General features: G+C 44.0%; 1 protein-coding gene across 9 annotated transcripts in view; it reads left to right on the forward strand.

Annotated features, from left to right (window-relative positions):
- PIKFYVE (phosphoinositide kinase, FYVE-type zinc finger containing) overlaps positions 1–14,234 on the forward strand; it is a 108,329-nt gene that overhangs the window by 3,943 nt on the left and 90,152 nt on the right. For 3 of the 9 annotated variants that reach the window (XM_081937810.1, XM_081937809.1, XM_081937808.1), the window contains exon 2: positions 2,179–2,321. The exons of the other annotated variants lie outside the window; for them this stretch is intronic. The gene's annotated coding sequence lies outside the window, so the exon portion shown is untranslated. The remainder of the gene's footprint in view (positions 1–2,178; positions 2,322–14,234) is intronic. 9 annotated transcript variants of the gene reach the window in all.

The following is a 14,234-nucleotide window of genomic DNA, read 5'->3' on the forward strand; positions in this document are numbered from 1 at the left end:
TCTATTGTTATATACATTCAATTAATCGGAGGTTAACAGAGAATTTGTAATGAGCTGCTTTACTACTGTATCCTGAGAGAGGCATCTTATAATACAGAAGAGTTCACTTGATTCTGTTCTGCCTTACTAAAGTAGGAGGTGATTCCTCTAGGAGGGAAAGACTCCTTTATTCTTGCAGCTGCAGCAAACCTGTGTACTAGTATGAACTTAAAGTTATTGATTGTCCAATGTCATTCCATGGTTAAATAGGATTTGAATTTGGGCTGTCTTATTCCAAGTTCCATTTTAGGTCACACTGATGACTTGGTTTATTAAGGCCCTCATATTAGCATAATTGAATAATCTTTATAACAACATTTATATAAAAAGTATTATTTAATTAACTAGTTAAGATCAGCAAAGTAAATTGACTAAAGCCCCAATTAAACTGATAGCCTTCAAATATAATGCTGCTGACATTTATGAAGAAAAACAATGAGTTACAACCACATGACTTTAAAAATAATTTTGAATAAAGTACTTTGGAATCCTATGTGAACCAGATTCTTTCATCTTAGGTTAAAATTGTTCCTGTACTTGAGCTATGGTGGTATGATCTGAAGAATCTCTACTGACATTAATTCAGCCTGCATCTAACTTTTTCAGGATGAGAGGCTGTGTGGGAATCATGTTTTATTCCTATTTTCCAAATATGATGAAGGAACAAATAAATTAGAAGTGAATTGTATTTTCTTAATGGATGTTCTTATTTGTGTGGCCAATCCATGCCAAATTTATGGTAGTCATTGGTCACAAGATAATGATTACAACTAGTCTTCAAAATTTGGTATATATTTCAGTACAGTATTGTGTACTGTATAAATATTTCTTTGATCATAATGCATTGATAACATAATGCATTGATAACATAATTTCCCAAGACTTACTGTTTCAAAGACATTGTGGGTAGAAATGGAATGAATAAGAGATTTTGTTTAAATATGGTGTAGCACTGGAGAAGAGAGGGATGTTTAAAAATAAAAGAATTGCTACTATAAGAATAAGACATTAAGCCTGCTTATAAGAAAGTTTATAAGCAGAAATCAGATAATGGTTGCCATCACTTTATCTATTGATGATAGTGGTTGTTATCTTGGTTTATCCTAGAGCCAGGTATGAAAAAAACAACTGCTTCTGAGTATATGGCATCTGTGGTCATGTTTGCATGATATACTAACTCATAGTTAAATGATCCATAGTTTACTGAATTAACCCACAACATGTTAAACCTATAACTAACTGTTTTGGCTGAGTTCCCAAAGCACATTAAGCACAAAGAAGCCAACTACATTTTAGCTAGTAAATTGGAGGCCATATTTGGCTGTCAAGACTGCTAGACAGTGGTAAATTTATGGAAGATATAATTATGATTTTGAATTAATATGAATAATATGCAAGCTGCATTATTATTCTCAGAAATACCTTTTTTTCATCCTGGCCTTGTTGGTTAGATGAAGAAAGAGGAAATATGGATTATCTGTTTGCTGTGAGAAGTGAGCACATGCAAATGAACAACTACACAGACAGTTCTATTATTAGATGTTTGTGATGTAAATTGGATGGAACCTCTGGTTAAAGGTGCAGAGTGTCCATATTTGTGACTCTTCAATTAAATTATTTTACCTCTTTGTATCTTAAAATACAAAACTTTGGAACAAGTGTTTTTAATTAATGTTTCCTGGGTTAACTAACATACAGTATGCAACATTACATGTTTGGAATATAACATATTTTTACATGTGGTATTTATGCTATACTTATGGGCTCTGATTATGAATGTACAATGTTTTGGATTTGATTCCAGAAAGATGTTTCAGAGTATCTTTAGGCAGGGCATGAATGTAATGCTTGCTGTATCTTCAGTTCTTTAAAGCAGTTGCATCTTTTCCCAGGTTCTCATCTTTTCCCAGGCAACTTTAAGGAGCAGCTGAACAATCCTGGGAAAAGATGTGGGTACTTTCAGGATAGGCTATACATTTATGTTCTGAAGTACTTTTTAAAGAATTTAATAAATGTTGCATAGCTTTGGCTTGCTGTTGGGAAAAAATCTGGACAAATTACTTAGTTATGGACAAGGAACTGGAAAAATTACTGTGTTCAAAATTGGTTTTGGACTATTTCTCTCTCCATTTTTGTCAGGTTCAAAAGCCAAGCCTTTGTGTACTTGCTGAAGATCACATGTGTGAGGGACTGCAGACCTGACCATGGGGACAGAGAAGGACTGAGTGAACCAACAAGGAAGGACTTCCAGAAAGGATTACTTAGTTCTGAGAAACAGAAAAGTATAATTGTTTTGATTTTGTTTGACATATGATAGGACAGAGAGTCATTCTCACAGACCTTCAAGATTTCTTTTATTGTACAGTACTTGACAACAAAAAACTTTTCCTTGAAATCCCTGCTGTGACTGTTTTGGCCTTTCCTACCTTGAAGGGCTGACAGATTGTAATTTTGACTAGCAGTTGTGATGATGGAAAATCCTATGGTGGATATTTTCTGGAAAAGAAAGGGGTCTGGATGTTTTTTTGGAAATGTTGTCTGTCAGCCTTTCCAGGTAGACTAGACAGGAAACACAACCAAATGAGCTAATTCAACTTTATTGTAAGGCTACATTAACAGAATCTTGCAAATCCAGCAGTACAGATCCCCCACCATCTCTTTTGCAATCTGAGAAGTTTGGGAGGTTCCTTTCCAGTTTCTTTCTCTGCCTGTTGTGCAGCTGCTGGCTATGCCCTCTTGTCTATGTAGCATCTCCCCATTCCACTCCCGTCATTCCCTCATAATTGTGAAGTTCCCAAGAGATGACCTAATTAATTTATGAGCCTCGAGAGAGTTCAAACAAAACCCCTTCATTTATTAGGATCAACATCTTAGCATTACTTCTGTGGAGTCTAAACTGACTTTCACTTAATTGCATTTGAACTTTACCCTCCTAACTCCCCCCCTTCTGTCCTGCGTCATAAATCATATTCTCCAACTCGATTGTAGAAATATGAGACCAAAGGTATGCATAGAATTCTCCTCCCTTCTAAAGTTGATAGTAGTCATGGAAACGCTTTAGACCTTGACAATACCATTACATCATATTTGAGTTGAATTGTTTTTACTTTTTGGCTTATAACCCATCTTTTTGCCTACATTGTTTTGGAAAATTCATAACATTCTTACAGAATTTACCCAATTTGTAACATTCTTTTGCCCATACTACTCTCTGAACTAGTCATAGTTTTGTTTTTACATTGTCAAATGGTAACCTTTTACTTCCTTAATTCATACTTGGGAACATGAAACATGTCTAAACTATTCATCCATAATTGAGTAAAGTCTGGATCCAGGAAATGAGTTATTTGCAAATGTTGGGAAACCATCTTATTTTCAAAATGCTGTTGGGATTAGATAGTCAAGTGGCATCAAAATCAAGTGGCATCAGGTGACTCTTGGTATCTGCATGAAGAAATCCTCACTATCTTGACCTGCTTTTAGCAATAACTCATAGCTTTTCAAAGGACATTGTCTTTCCCCTTTTCTGTTTCTCTCTACAATACCATACATAATATTTTTTTCTGGTCTATCCTCCACTTGAATGTACATTTGTGAGTTTTTGTTTACTGATAATCACCTCATGAAAAGAAATTACTATATATTACAGAATAGGACCAGAATTGTCAATTGTTTCCTTTAGCTTAAGGTCTCTTCAATACATTGGTAATGCATACTGAAGCATGTCTTATCTGTGAAATTGGCTTTTTTACCACTCTCAGAAAGCAGAGACTTAAACTTTTATGCCTGAAGGTATAAAAGAGTAACAGAGATAATAATATGCGCGTGCCTGTTGTCATTACTCTGTGAGCTTTTCTTAATTGGCTGAGGCTCTTCTGCCAGGCTCTTGTGAGAGGAGTCCAAAGCTTCTTGCACATAAGAACAATTGGAACAATTCAGGCACAATTCGGGCACTTGCTTGTTAAGTAACCTTCAGTTTGCAAATGATTCAGTGATTAGTGCTTGGCTAGGTGTCCTGGGGCTCCACAATAAATATATAAATTGAAGTCTCTTCTCTGTTTCTTTGCTGAGGACTGGGATGTCTTCACTGCTTCCTATTTGCGTGGGGCCCCAGAACAGGAATCCATGGTGGCCTTGTCAGGGGATGGGGTAGGGGGTAAAGAAAATATTTAAAACCTTCTGCCTTATTATTTTCTCCATTCCTCAACTCCTCCAACTGTCCACCAACTCTTCCAAATTCTCTGGTATTCCTTGTCTCACCAATTCATCTCTTAATTCATCGGTAAGTTCTTCCAGAAAGTAGTCATTCAGAGCAAGATCATTTTCACTCCACATCTTGAATACCAGTTCCAGCTGAATTTTGCATACAAGTCCATCCTGTGATTTACCTTCATTAACAGAAGGTACTGAGCCCCAGGACTTCTCCCTGCTGCCTCTTGCATTCCAGTTCTGCCTATGACACTGCCAGACTTTTCCATTGCTTTTGGAAAGCTGTTGAACCCATCTGCAAGCAAGGAAGAGGGGAGCAAATCTGTAGGTGTTGCACTTAATGGCTTTGCCTACTCTGCTTTTGCGTGTTGGATGGAAGGGAGATTTGGATAGAGTCCTAACGAACTCAGACCAAGATTAAAACTCACACTAGACTAAATCTTTCTGAAAGAAAATATTTTAAGGCCAAAGGTGCACTACCAAAGCTTTGACTTCTGGGGAGGGGGGGAACATACTGTAAGAGAAGGCCTGTCTCTGCTGTATCTGTCTCTGCTGTATCTGCTGAGTCTATGAGTATCAGGAGAGAACATTATTAATAATTTAATAAAACTTAGTTGTACTAAATTCTGGTGTCAGTCTCAAGCTTTGATTCTTTAGTATTACACTCTTACCATTTTACCATGCAGAACTGAAAATCTGGCCTAGGGAAGAAAAGGTCAGAATTGAGTTCTAAAAAGAACTGTGTCTTAACAATTACATAAAATGTCTGTGTACAACAAAGGAGAACAAGTCAGAAAAAAATTCAGGTGGAAAAGGCATATAGAACAAACAAAAATTTAGAGGAAGACAGAAACATGATAGTGAAACTCTTTGCAGGCCACATTATAGGTAGTACTTGGACTTATGATTGGTCACTTTGTGACCATTTGAAGTTAAGATGACACCCCCAAAGCTATTTAAGGTCCAGTTTTAACTACAGACACTTTGCAGCACCCTCTTACCCATTTCCCTCTTTTGGAAGAAAAATGCAGTCCAGTTCCAAGCCGGGAGAGAAATCCAATCCAGTTCCAAGCTGGAAATAAAATGGAGGCAATGTTAGGGTGTGAATTCCGCCCTGAATTAAGGAGGTGTGGATCTTGGCATCCCTTGTAGCATACTTTTGAAATAAGCAAAAATAAACCCGAAGCAAGATATAATAAAAACATTTTAATATAAAAGAAAATAAAAATGCAAAACTTGCTAACTTAATTAATCACATCTTGGCAAAGCTATGTGCCTGTCTCCTTCGGCAGGTGAATGGAAGATCAGAAGAGAAAGTTAAGAAAGGAATGTGAAGGAGCATGCGCACTGAATCACTTGCAGGTAAGAATGTGACCTGCGCAGTAAATTTCAGAACAGCTAAGCAAACCAATTAACGCAGTGACACCCCTTCTTTTGCTAGTTGAGCTGATGTCATCAAATCATCAAATAAGGCACATCTTCTTCCGCAGATACTCGTGTTGAGCTGCTGGAAGCAGTTTGTTGAGCATGTCAGCAATTTGATCGTGTAGATACATATTGCAATTTAACAAAACCTTGTTTAACTAATTGCTTTGTGTTTCGATAACGAATGTCAATGTGTCTGGACCTAGAACTGTGAAATGTGACTCAGAAATATAAACCACCGATTCATTATCTTCTATCATGGTGATTGGTCGAATCGGACGTGTCCAGATATCTGCAATTAAAGCATCAAACCATGTTAGAGAATTGCATGCATCCAAAACACAAGCATATTCAGCTTCAGTAGATGAACACGAAACAAAATTCTGTTTTCTCACTTGCCAGTAAACAGGACAACCATTCAGGAACATCATGTAACCTGAAGTACTTTTGTGTGATTTCTTATCACTTGCCCAATCAGAATCTGCATAACAACATAATTCTGCATAATCAATATATGTTGGTTCTAGCAATAGCTTCATGTGTTTAGTGTGTTTCAGGTATTTTAATAACTTCTTAATGCATGTCCAATGAAATTGTTTTGCCTTACCTACGTATCATGATAAGAGATTAACACTAAGTGCAATGTCGGGTCTGGTCCAACTACTAATGTATAACAGTGACCCAATGACTGAACGATAAAGTGTTTGATCTTCGAATTCAAGACTTGGTTCATGTGTTAAGTTGTGAAAATCTGTTTGCATGGGTGTTTTTGTTGTGCTAGCATCTTTCATGTTGCAATGATGCAAAATGTGATCAATTTTCTCCTCTTGTGAAAGACTAAACCCCTTCTGTGTTTTGTCAATCTGAACCCCTAAATAAGTGCTAATATGACCTAAAGATTTCAATGTGAAGTATCTCTGCAAACTTTTAGCAAAAATCTCACTCATTTTCTTATTTGGACCAATATAAACAATATCATCAACATAAACAAGAATGATCTCATATGCATTGTTAGATCTTTTTGTGAACACGCATTCATCAGTTTCGGATTTAATAAAGCCCATTGAATTTAGTTTGTCAGTAAGACATAAGTACTACATTAAACCTGACTGTTTCAGACCATAAAGACTTTTGTTCAGGAACCAGGTATCCCCTTCTTGCTTTCGGAATCCTGGAGGGTCTCTCACGTAGATCTCTTCATCTAGGTCAGCATGTAGATAAGCCGTGTCCACATCAAACTGGAAAACTTCTAAACCAAGAATAGTTTCAGTGGTTAAAGCAATTATTACACTCTCAGTTCTGACTGTTGGTGATTAAGTGTTTGTGTAGTCCTCAGGATAATGTTGAGCGAAACCCTGAGCTACAAGTCTGGCTTTGTACAATGACTCACCATTCGGTTTCTTCTTGATTCTGTAGACCCATCGAGTGCCAATGACTTTTTTGTTTGCTGGAGCTTTTGCAGATGTAAATACATTAAGTTTCTTTAAACTGTCCATTTCATCCTGCATTGCCTCATACCACTTCTCTTGCTCTGAATCAGGAAGCTGCTTGATTTGTGTGAACGTATTAGGAGGAAGTGTAACATTGCAAATCAAAGGCAAGATTTTTTTTATCAGTTGCCACGAATATTGCTGTGGAGGGATTCCTTTTGTGACCCTCTTGGAGCGTCTCGGAACAACATTCCATTCTTCTGCTTCGTCCTCGTCCTCACATTCGTCGCTAGCATCAGCATCCGCGGGTCGCGAAGACGGAATATCAGGTTGTGAAGAACTGGTAGATGGAATATCTGCCTGTGAATCTTGGTCATCAGGCTGCGTGGCATCTGCAACAACATCTCTACGAAAATAAACTCCAGGATCATTGGAATGAATCCTGGACCAATCAACATCTTCCTCAAAATTAGCAGATTGAGAAATCACAATTACATGTTTAGAGTCAATAAATTTGCTTCATTTTGAATTATCATCAATACCCATAAATCTCAGTCTCTTTGCTGCTGGACCTTCTTTTCTTCTTTGAGTTAAGGGAATGTTCACCATAGCGTATGAACCAAAAATATGGAGGTTCTTGAGATCGGGCTTGTAGCCATACATCATGAAGAAAGGAGTCTGATTTATTACACTGCTCCAAGTACGGTTGACAATGTAATTTGCATATTTGATAGCTTCATCCCAGTATATGTTACTTAGGTTGGCGTCTTCTAGGAGACAACACATCATGGTTTGTAGGACCCCTTGTCTTTGTTCTGCGACTCCATTATGAGCCGGTGTGTATGGAGCGGATGTCTGATGAAGAATTCCATTCTTACGCATCCAGTCCTGGAAATGCTGAGACATGAATTCGGCATCACGGTCACTCTGGATTCTGGCGATGCGAACTTGGTGTTGGGTAGAAACAAGTGCTGCAAAGTCTTTAAAGATCTGAAAGGTCTCAGATTTCTCTTTCATAGGATATACAAATCCATATCTAGAGTAATTATCAACAATTGTTAGAAAATACTTTTTACCACCAATTGTTGGCGGAAAAGGACCCACTATGTCAGTGTGTACCAAATCAAAAACGCGTGTTGACAGGCGTATAGCGTGTTTGGGAATGGCTGCTGCTTTGGATTTAGCTTTCCTGCAAACTGCACAATCCAAAAACACCTTACACCCCTTTAGATCCAAACACAGGAGGGGAGGAGCTTCCAACGATGGCGGTCGCCTCCTGAGCTCCGGAGTTGAACTATGGAGCGCCCGACCGGGTAAGGACTGCAACCGGCCCTATGCCATCAGAGGGGGCTGAGAGTTGATAGCCCGACCACCCTGGCTTGTTTTGGGCCAGTTTCGGCCCTCCAGGGTGGTCGGTGAAGATCGGAGAGCAGGAAGGAGTTGAACATCGTAAGCGGCAATCGGCTGGGAAGAAGCCTGTGAATATGGCGACGGCACAGTGCGGCTGCGCGGGCAGCGCTGAAGCCGGCAAATTTAAAAAAAAAAAAAGCCGAAAAGCCGAAAAGTAAAAAGAGAAAGGAACAAAGGGAAGGAACCCCGGAGAGCCCCCAGAGAGTTATCGGAGGCACCGGAGGGTCATTACCAGCATCGGGGGCACAGGGAGGAACAAGGAAGGAGCAACGGAGTGCCGGAGAGCACCGGAGAGGCACCAAAGACATCGGTGAGGCCCTGGAATTATGGCTGGGGAGGATTTGGAGCCTGGAGGCCACTGGAGATCATGGCTTGGGGATATGGACAGGCTTGAGCAGCTTGAGCTGGCACTTGGAGCCATGGACAGGTCTGAGTAGCTGCCCAGCATAAAACAATTAGGACAAGAAGGCCCCCCCACCCATTAAGGAATTTTTATTCACCTGGGGCCATTTGAACCATCTTTCTCCCATTCACCATCTTTGCCTCTCCCCACCATTTGCGACACTTGACTACCTCCCATTTCCCCCCCTCCCTCTGAAGTTACCATCTAGTTACCATCTAGACATTATTTACCATCTATTTACCACCTATTACCTACCATCTTCCTCTGAAGTTACCATCCAGACATTATTTACTATGATTTACCATCTAGACTTTAAGACTCTGGTCCTTCATTGAGACCCTAGCCCTGCCGGCTATGACCTATCAACTTTGTTTTATCAGTACCTTGCCCTATTGGGACTTTTAATAACGTATTTGAGGTTAGACTTGCTCCGCCTGTGGGAGGCCCCTCTCTCGCAGGCTTGGCCCTTGGCTCTTTCAAGGGCCCGCCTCGAGGACGGGTTCGTGGACCCCGAGAGGTGCAGGAACCGGAAGCTAAGGGGATTTTTAGTAAAATGTTTTTTATGTTTTAAGATTAGAATTATTTATTTCTTAGTACAGCCTATCTCCCCCTCCAAATGTATCTTAAATGTAGTTTAAATGTATTTAATTATTATGACTGATTTTATTATATTGACTGTACACCGCCCCAAGTCCCTTTTTGGGAGAGGGGCGGTCTAAAAATCTAAGAAATAAATAAATAATAAAAACCTTTTGCGAACTCCGGCATTTTCCTAAGAACACGGAAACTGGCATGCCCCAATCTTCTATGCCACTTGTGGATACACCTGGAATGCAAAGGTTTAGCATTTAGTGAATTTTCAACATTAACAGTTTTATGAGGAACCTCAGGCTTGCTCTGAGCAACCTGCTTCCTTATTTTCTGTTTGTTGGCTTTAGGAGCCTTTGGAGTAGCAACAGGATCTCTCACTGAAGCTTCTCTCTCTGGGCCTGTGCTCTCCTCTTTTGGAGTTTGTATACTTGCCTGTGCTTGCGGTTTAGGCTTTGGTTTTATGTAATAAACACCGCCAATTAGCATGGTTTCAGCAACAATATCTCAATTTTTAACTATGTAACTTGTTTTTTCGAGGTGGTGAATTTGGAACATTAACATTCTAGACAAGTGACTTTGACTAAGCAAATTACTAGTTGCTGAAGGGCGAGGCGTAGTCTCAGGGGGTTTTTAATTAAATTTTTAATTCGTATTTTAGGGGGTTCCAGGGTGGGGGGTGGGGTTAGTCAGGCTGAGGGAGGGATCAGTGCCAGGCCGACGGGTGGAGTTAGCAAGGAAGTGAGCGGAGCTATTAAGGAGGGAGGGAGTAGCGATACTCCAGAAGAGGGTCTTTCTATCCCAACGGTCGTGGGGAGGGGTAGGTGTGAGGGTAGACAGAGATCTTATAACCGGCTGGGAGACGGTGGCCGTTGGGTACGGCCGGTCACATGTCCCAACCCCCGCAATCTAGGTGGCCAGGACTTACAGAGCCAGGGCCTGAGACTGATGCTATGCAACGCCAGGTCCGTTGCCAATAAAGCCCCCCTCATTAACGACCTGGTCTCGGAGAGGGAGCCGGACCTGGCAGGAATTACAGAGACCTGGCTGAGCCATGAGGGAGGTCTTCCTCTTGTGGAAATGTGCCCGCCAGGTTACCGTGCATTTCATCAACCACGGGCCCGTGGCAGGGGTGGTGGGGTAGCGGTCATCGTGAGGAAAGGCCTTGAGCCGAGAGAGTCCACTGTGCCACAGATAACTGGTTGTGAGTTCCTGTGCGTGAAGTGGGGCCCAGGGAGACAGTTTGGCTTGCTGATTGTATACTTGGCTCCTCGCTATGCATCAGCAGCCCTGCCCGAGCTCCTCGAGGTGATCGCCGAGATGGCGGTTGAGACCCCCAGGCTGTTGGTCATGGGGGACTTTAACTTGCCATTGGTAGGGGAGACATCCGAGGTAGCTCGGGAGTTCATGGCCTCCATGACAGGCATGGACCTGACCCAAGTAATTCAGGGCCCCACACACGAGGGAGGTCACACACTGGATCTTATCTTTGTCTCTGGCCGGTGGAGGAGTGATCTGGGAGTAGGGGATTTAGTCAATACACCCCTGTCATGGTCAGATCACTCACTTCTCCGGCTCGACTTCCCAGCTGCTACTCCCCATCGCGGGGAGGCGGAACCGGAATGTCCAAGATGGTTCCGCCCCAGACGCCTGATGGAACCTGATAGGTTCCAGACGGAGCTTGGGCCATTTCCTGTAGCCCTGACCCGCACCCGGATGGAGGACCTAGTGGCTGCATGGAACAGTGCAGCCGCCGGGGCCTTGGACCGGGTTGCGCCCTTGCGGCCTCTCTTGCGGCAGCGAGCCACCCAGGCCCCTTGGTTCACCGAGGAGCTGAGGGTGATGAAGCGCCGCAAGAGACGCCTAGAGAGCAGATGGAGATCGTCACGCTCTGAATCGGACCGATCACAGGTGAGAGCCTATTTGCGGACTTACCTTGTGGCATTAAGAGTGGCCAAGCGTCAGTATTGTGCCACTCTTATTGCGTCCGCAGATAACCGCCCTGTCGCCCTGTTTAGGGTGAACCGCTCCCTCCTTCAACAGAGGCCGCGGGAAGCCCCTTTGCAGGGTAGAGCAGAGGAATTTGGGGAGTATCTGCAGGACAAAATCGCTCAGATTCGCAGAGAGTGGGTCCCTGCTAGCGGTCTAGAGGGGACGTCGGAGGTGGGTCTTGAGGCTCCACTCTGGGAGGAGTTTGACTCTGTTACTTCCGACGATATGGACAGGTTGCGTGGGCGACTACGAGCCACCACATGTTTACTGGACCCGTGTCCCTCCTGGCTTATACTGGCATCCTGGGAGGTCACACGAGGCTGGCTCCAGGAGTTAGTCAACGCTTCTTTGAGAGAGGGGGTCTTGCCAGCCGTCCTGAAAGAGGCGGTGGTGAGGCCCCTACTCAAGAAGCCTTCCCTGGACCCAGCTATGTTAGCCAACTACCGTCCCGTCTCCAACCTTTGCTTCCTGGCGAAGGTTGTAGAGAGTGTGGTGGCACAACAGTTCCCACGCCACTTGGAGGAAATTGATTATCTGGACCCGCGCCAGTCCGGTTTCCGGCCCGGCCACAGCACGGAGACGGCATTGGTCGCGTTGGTAGATGATCTCTGGAGGGCCAGAGATGGGGGTTGCTCCTCCATCCTGGTCCTATTAGACCTCTCGGCGGCTTTTGATACCATCGACCATGGTATCCTATTGCATCGACTGGAGGGGCTGGGGGTGAGGGGCACCGTTCTGTGGTGGTTCTCCTCCTACCTCTCTGGCTGAGTGCAATTTGTGTTGGCAGGGGGGCAGAGGTCGACCTCGAGGCCGCTCACTTGTGGGGTGCCGCAAGGGTCGGTCCTCTTGCCTCTCCTGTTCAACACATACATGAAGCCGCTGGGCGAGATCATTCGTGGGTTCGGGGTAGATTGCCATCTGTACGCTGATGATACCCAGCTGTACATTTCTACCCCGAACCACCCCAACGATGCCGTCAAAGTGATGTCCCGGTGTCTGGAAGCCGTACGGATCTGGATGGGAAGTAACAGACTCAGGCTCAACCCGTCCAAGACGGAGTGGCTGTGGCTACCGGCACCCCGGTTCAACCAATCGACTCCATCACTGGCCATTGGGGGCGAACATCTGGCCCCCGTGGATCGGGTATGCAATTTGGGCATCCTCCTAGATGCCCGGCTGTCAATGGACGACCATGTGACAGCCGTGGCAAGGGGGCCGTTTCACCAGGTTCGCCTGGTGCGCCAATTGCGTCCCCTATTGGACCGGAACGCCCTCCGCACAGTCACCCATGCGCTTGTGACGTCCCGGCTGGACTACTGTAACACTCTCTACATGGGGCTCCCCTTGAGATGCACCCGAAGGCTGCAGTTGGTTCAGAATGCGGCCGCGCGGGCAGTTTCGGGAGTCGCTAGGTACTCCCACGTAACACCTCTCCTGCGCGGGCTGCACTGGCTACCTGTGGCTTTTCGGGTGTGTTTCAAGGTGCTGATTATCATCTTTAAAGCGCTCCATGGCACAGGACCTAGGTATTTGCGGGATCATATCCTGCCCCATACATCCCTTCGGCCGATCTGCTCACACAGAGAGGGACTCCTCAGGGTGCCGTCCACTAGGCTATGCCAGCGGGCGACGCCCAGGGGAAGGGCCTTCTCTGTGATGGGCCCGACCCTCTGGAATGGCCTTCCTCCTGATATTAGAATAACCACGGACCTCCGCTCCTTCCGTAAGAAGCTTAAAACTCACCTGTTCAATTTAGCCGGCCTGGCCTAATTCCAGCTCTCCCACCTCAGTCTGTATTTTTAAATTTTACGGGTGGGTTTTAGGCCAAGTTTTAATTTTTATAAATTTGTACAGGGGTTAAGGTTTAATTTGATTTTAATGGTATTTATTCTTATGTGTATGGTTTTTTTATTTGGTGCCTGTACACCGCCCCGAGTCCCTTTGGGGAGAGGGGGCGGTCTAGAAATCAAATAAATTGAAAATTGAATTGAAGGTATGTAATAAACATCAGGGAGGAGTGCATCCAGCTCTTCAACATAAACAGTTCCTTTTGCCATGACCTTACAAGGATGATTGGAGAAAGAATAAAGTTCACGTAGTTTAGGTTCAGGCTCGTGCATCTCTGTGAAGATTTCTTTTCTGTAGGTAACATGCAACGCTGCACCACTGTCCAAAGTCCACAAAAGTAGTCTGTCGTACTCTGGATCAGGTTGTGGATCGTTGGTTAAAGCCAATGTGGCGAGTGGAGCTTGTGGATCACGACCTTGTCTTTTGCCTCTACCTTCCTCTGGAGGCTGTTCCTTTGGGCTGGTATGTGACGGGAGCTGGAACTCATTGGAGACAATCCCGGGTGTCATGTCCCACACGGTTACAGATGTAGCATCTTGGCATCCTTGGAGAGTAGGCTCTTCCTCAGAAGGGACATCTCGCTGGAGCTTTTGACGCGGGTGGCCCCCGGAAATGTGGCATGGCTAATACAATTAGGAGACAGGTCTCGGCTATTTCATCGGTACTCCTGTGGGGAAGGGCTAAGGCGTTGACTTATCACCCTGTGGTCAGGCGATTCCTCAAGGGGGCATCCAACCTAAAGCCACCAACGGTACACAGGATCCTGGGACTTGCACAAGGTATCGGACGCTCTGACAGGCTCTCCGTTGAACCATTATGAACTGCTTCGCATAAGTTTTTGACCCTTAAGGTGGCCTTTCTGGTGGCCATAACCTCTGCCAGGAGGAGAT

This window comes from Natrix helvetica, assembly GCF_964273705.1.
Source record: "Natrix helvetica genome assembly, chromosome: 1".
Taxonomy (NCBI): Eukaryota; Metazoa; Chordata; class Lepidosauria; order Squamata; family Natricidae; genus Natrix; species Natrix helvetica.